We start from the raw sequence: 5,723 nt of genomic DNA on the forward strand, positions 1-5,723 counted from the left end.
TTCCATGACTCATCATGGAAAAGATAAAATTGTCCAAATTAAATATATATTGGTGTGGTGACTTCTAAATTGCTAAAGTAGTTTATGACCAGTGCTGAGTTTGTCACACCCATATTCCTGGGAAGACAATAAAACTTCAGGCACATCTGGCTACCTGATGGGCCATTTAAACATTTATAGAGGGATTTCATTCAACTGTCATTTTCAATACATTTTTTTTTTCTGGTTATACAAAAGCTTTCCCATGCAAGAGAGCTGATGTTATGGTACTAAATTATTGTGCTACAGTGTATTTTCATCGAGTAAGTAAAGCTTTTCATGGTTCACTGACTGGGGATAATCAACCCCTTCACAATGTAGAACCTGAAGACTGGATCTTCTGAGAACATCAGAAAAAGACCTTCCTTGCTATCCACACTACAGCAAAAACTTTGGGACTTTGAACCTGGGTTTATAATCTCACAACTGAGAACAGGGTCCCTCCAAACTCTTGGAAATGTATACCCATTGTTAAGTTTAACTTAAGGTAAAGCTAACTAGGGACATTTTTCTCCAGAAGAAGATGGCATCCTTTATGTGAACAGCTTGTCACAAGATCACAGATCAAGACTTCTACTATCATGAGACTCTTATCTTTGAATATTTTTTCCTTGCTTATGCCTTTATGAACAATAGAAGTGAAAAGGAGGTCTCTTTATGTGCACTTACCGAGTATACTTTCATTTGTGAAGGATTTTGCAGCTGATCTTATACATGGATAACCTTATACTTTGATAGAGGTGAAGGCCCAGTGTATGTGAGAAACTTTAATGGTACATATGTTGCCTCACAATCAGTCAGAAACAGAACACTGGTTCACTCCTCTTAACCCACATCATCAGTTAAAGAGAACATTGCCAGGGGGCCTTCACTCTTCTAGAAGGGCATCATTTGTTAGGTCCTTTTTCCATGGTTTGGAATAAAAGAGGCAATGAATAGAAATGTATGCCTCTATAGCAGGTTCTGCTGTGAAGACTATACTTACACAACAGACTTTAAATTCTCTTGGGAAAGTTATACTAAATAATAGAATTGGCTAAACAGAGAAGTATCTGTACAGCTGCTGGCACTTATGGCCTATGGAGAAGACATCAGGTATTGTAGAGATTCAGTTGCAGGGAATTAATGAAAAGACCACTTAGTTAAGCAAGTAGACTCTTTAGCTCATTCTTTGATCTATTCAGTATTAAGTGGTTTAGTTTATGGGGACCCTGGGTAAGGAACATACTCCAAACTTTTGGTATTAACCTTCCAATAGTCATAATAGTCTCCCTGATGTTCTGTATTCTCTCAAAGGTTTTAAATGTTTGCATGCAGCCATCTCTAGAATGTCAAATGATATCTCTTCAGATACCATGCAGAGCTGAAAGAAACGTGCAACATTGAGGACGCCGTAACCTATGAATGACATGCTGAGACTGGAAACCTAAAATGATGGTAACTGAGAGTGGTGTTAAGGCCCTAAGTTTCAGTCACACTGTCACCTAAGTGAAAACCTGGCTGAAATGGGGAACTTTCTTATGGGGGAACAAAATTATGGGAGGCCATTGTTTTGGACTAAGCTCATACACTAGGCCCCAAGAGACCAAACCAAATCAAAATGGAGTCACTCATGCTAAATGTGACATAATCAAACTAAGACATTAAGGAAACACATAGATCCTAGAACAGACGAGGTTTTGTTTTGCTCCTGTAAAGATGTTCCAGTATAAGGGATACCCTCAAGTCCTTGTTTTTGCCTTTGAAAAATTCACTGTTCTACTGTTTCTCAGTAGTTTTCAAGACCGAATAAGTATGTTTGCAATGGTAATAGTGACATCAATGACTAAAGGTTTAGTCAATCTCTCAAAATTGAGAAAATGACCAAAAGGGGGCAATTGTTAAAGTGAACTAAATATAGCCTAAGAAGGGCTCCACAATTCTGTATTTGAGTCCTTGTGGAAGAACTACAACCTAACTTAATAAGTAGACAAGACTAGAAACCAAATTTAGGAGTATGTGCCTGTAACAACAGCTGAGTCTTGGTCAATCCCAGCAGTCATACTTCAACCATTCCTACACTGTGGAGTGTTCAAACCATGTTCAAATAATGCACACATCAACCTGTAACCAATCTAACTATTTTTGTACCTCACTTCCAACTTTTGTATGTCACTTTACTTTTTTTGTCTCTAAATTTGTTCTGACCATGAGGCACCCCTGGAGTCTCTCTGAATCTGCTGTGATTCTGGGGACTGCCTGCTTCGCGAATTGTTCTTTGTTCAATTAAACTTTAAATTTAATTCAGCTGAAGTTTTTCTTTTAACAGCCCTACAAAATCTTCACTGGCTAAGGTGTAAGAGGAGGCCTTCAGGTGATGTTTAATATATCAAGTTTTTATTTTTAATAGGTAGTCTATACTTGGATATCAAGAGCCTGTTTTGAGCATAGTATTTTGGATACAGTGGATCTTGAATTCACCAGGGTGCTTGATACCCTTGGTAGGATAGCTGGATTAAATGTAACTTGCTGGAAGTGTCTGATTAGAGTAAAGTAAACGTAGTGAAAAAGTTCTAGCGGCAAGTTATAGATTTGGTAATTGTACCCTTACCCAACTTTGGTAGAAATTGGATTGGCATTTGTTATAACACATCATATTAGTTGTTCATATTCCTGCTTCCTCTCCAACATCCACTCATTAATTCCCAAGGCATTATGGACTTGAACTGTGCCAGGCACAGTGCTGATTCTGAGTGTCACAGTGAGAAATTGGCCAGCTGTGGTGCCTCTGTCATGGAATTTATAGTTTTATAAAGTCTTTCAAGGCAGAAAATAGGTCTTATTTAATTGTATTCAAATGAACACAATAGATGCTTAACAAATATTTATGAATCTTGATAGAAATTGTGTAGGGTATATATGTCACATTTTCCAAATTTTGGATGCTGTTTGGGATTCAATCCCAAATATTGAATAAGGGATTATAGATCTAAAAGATTTTTAAATCTCAATTTTTCAATCTGGAATTGCAGTGAATAAGACTGAAGTTTTAGAGATGTGATTTAAGAAACACTCAAGGTAGAAATGGCCCTGAGTAAGGCCTGACCTGCAGCCAAGGGGAACTGTAGGCTGCCTGGCCTGGTTGGTCAGTGCCAGGGCTGGGCTAAGAAATCATGGTACCAAGAAACACCAGTATTTAAGAGATGATGGCATCTGAAATGCACAATGTTAAAAAGCAGAACTTTTGAAATAATATTCAGGATCATTTCGTTGATGGACTAGGAAAAGCATTTCCAATTTCATTAATAAGAACAAGAAGGAAGTTAAGAAATCGCAACAGTTAGCAGTTTATATAAATAGAAGAGTTGGACAAGCTGTGAAAAGTCTAGATAAAACTATGTAAGGTAATCTAGCCAGGCACAGTGGCTCACGCCTGTAATCCCAGCACTTTGGGAGACCAAGGTGGGTGGATCACGAGATAGAAGATCGAGACCATCCTGGCTAACATGGTGAAACCCCATCTCTACTAAAAATACAAAAAAATAGCCGGGCATGGTGGCTGGCACCTGTAGTCAGCCAGGGAGGCTGAGGCAGGAGAATGGCATGAACCCAGGAGGCGGAGCTTGCAGTGAGCCAAGATCGCATCATTGTACTCCAGTCTGGGCGACAGAGCGAGACTCTATCTCAAAAAAACAAAAAAACAAAAAAACCCAAAACTATGTAAGGTAATCTTTCATAGAAAGTTAGTTCATTATTCCTTTCTAAACCTCTGTTACAGGAAAAACAAACAAAACAAACAAAAAAAAACAGTCCCCTAGAAGTGGAACCGTGACATGGCAAATAGAGAAAATGAACTGGTTTTTGCAGACCACCTGTCTGAAAAATTATACCAAAGTAGTCAAATATATTTGCTTAACCCAAATGATTCCGATTTTCACAGACATAAAGCCCATCATCACAATACAGTCAGTATTTTTCTCAAGTTTCTCAGGATCATGAAACAAATGGCCCAAGTTTTGCTCAGCAGGAATTTGAAATTGAATGTAGCTTTAACTTTCTGGAGAAAGAAGTATACGTGAATTTGCATCTTGTTTTGTGAGAACAGAAGATCTTGGTATTGCTGTAGATTGCCTTCCTGTGCTCACTGGCAGTTTATAGGGAGAAAAACAATATATCTTACTTGAAGGATGGGTAGTCTCGTTGCCTCTAGTAAATTCACTATGTAAAAGCAAATTTGAGAAATACCTAACATTTGGTTTAAACGGGCTTCAAACAGTCATTAAAAGGTGGTGGTCAGAACTAGTGTCCAAAACAGAAATTATAAATAATGGAAACATCAGGTTTTAAAACAACAGTTAAATGGATTGTGGGAGCAGGAAAACCATCTTACTTTGGTTCCAGGATATACTGGTAATATAGCTAAGGAAGCAGATGCTTATTTATTACCAGTGAGAGATTTAATCTACTAAAGAGCATTTGTTTATTCAAAACATCCCTGGACTATATAATTTACAAGAAAAAAAAGGATTTCTTCTGAGAGATGTGAACTGTAGAAGAAATTAAAATTTCTTTTTTATTTTAAAAAGCCACATAATAAAACCACTAATGAAACCGTAACAACCTACTTCACATAGAAGTGAAAAAATACTCAAAATGAACAGCTTTAACTTTAGTGAGATGAAAGTACACTATGGAAAATGTTGACATTGCTCCATTTGGGGTTTATATAGTTATTTGCTAACATTGTTTAAGAATTACTGGATCTTAATACAATCCTGCATAAAAATATAATTTATATTATGTGAAAAACTAAGAGAGGGCATATGGCTAGGAACCGTAAAGAGCAATCATCAGTACCTTTTTGAAGACTGTGTTTTATTGAAAAAACAAATACATGTGGCTGTCATTTTGTATTTAAAAGAATGAAAGTTTAAAACATCATGGCAAAAATCAATCTTAAATATTTTTGTCCATACTAAGATACTGTGTGTGAGAAATGCCTATGATACCAGTATCTGTTTTAAAAAATTAAAACCACTGTGCTTCTGGCATGATAAAATCATTAAATTAAATCAGGGGTTTATATTTATGCGGAGTGTTGTTGAAACATATTCCATACCATTTTTAAAACTTGAAAATATCTGACCTTTGTGCCAGAACCATCATGTCATGTACATATATGTATTACCCCTGTCTAACCCTATCTAAAGAAAAAGGTTAATATGTATCAGTATAAATATTTAACTGGAAATGTACATGGAGTTGGCTAGTTTATTTCACTTTTTATTGTATATGGATTTCTAATATATCTCACTTCTATATCATTTAAACATTCCTTATTTGAGTAAATTCACTAAATACTTCTTTTTTAAAAAGCCCATTCAAGGTAGCTGTATAGCTACGGGATGAAGGACACATCCCCTTAATAGAAGTTTCTATGAAAATAATAATTTTGGTTAAATTTCAACTCTTTGACATAATTTAACTTCTACTATAACAGTGAGTAAAATCTGAGATGGCACAAAAGTGTTCAGGTAAAAGGAAGGAGTAATTAAATTGTTAGAGTGTAATCAAAGTTAAGTTTTTCACTCCAGAACTCACATTTTAAGAGAAATTCAAGGAAGTGCTGAAGGAATTAATGTTGGTTCTTCTGGTGAAGAGAACCAGAAGAGGAAAGCTAACTTTAAACACACTACAGATTTTCA

The 5,723-nt window shown here is 36.2% G+C and overlaps 1 pseudogene; it reads left to right on the plus strand.

Annotated features, from left to right (window-relative positions):
• The first annotated feature begins 2,689 nt into the window (after window positions 1–2,689).
• Window positions 2,690–4,487, plus strand: LOC117066055 (annotated as a pseudogene).
• The last annotated feature ends 1,236 nt before the right edge of the window (window positions 4,488–5,723 follow it).

The sequence above is a fragment of the Trachypithecus francoisi genome, unplaced genomic scaffold (assembly GCF_009764315.1).
Source record: "Trachypithecus francoisi isolate TF-2019V2 unplaced genomic scaffold, Tfra_2.0 Lachesis_group2, whole genome shotgun sequence".
Classification (NCBI taxonomy): domain Eukaryota; kingdom Metazoa; phylum Chordata; class Mammalia; order Primates; family Cercopithecidae; genus Trachypithecus; species Trachypithecus francoisi.